The sequence below is a fragment of the Diachasma alloeum genome, unplaced genomic scaffold (genome assembly GCF_001412515.2).
Source record: "Diachasma alloeum isolate Michigan unplaced genomic scaffold, Dall2.0 Dall_scaffold_01162, whole genome shotgun sequence".
NCBI classification, from domain to species: Eukaryota; Metazoa; Arthropoda; class Insecta; order Hymenoptera; family Braconidae; genus Diachasma; species Diachasma alloeum.
In genome coordinates, this window is record NW_021681272.1 from 45,936 (window position 1) to 46,265 (window position 330).

Genomic DNA, 330 nt, shown 5'->3' on the forward strand with positions numbered 1-330 from the left:
GAGTGATTAAAGTGCGAGTTTTCTCCTACGAGATAGGGGAGTAGGCCTGGATATTCCCTTCGGCAAGGAGGAATTGGCGATAAACTCGGAGCGCGCGATTTAAGACGAAATTCTGCAATTTTCATCAGGCGAGTTAAGCACGTATACTTATAAGTACGAATGCAGTAATTACGTGCGTAGGGTTTTCGAGTGTTGGGGCAATCATTCAGGTGGTTTTCTCGGTGCGATAATTGATGATAATTCACGCAAATACCTTGTGACGAAATTCCAAGGCGAATTCGTCACCTGCGGAACTCCAGGGTATTTATGTATAGAGAGAGAGACAGAGAG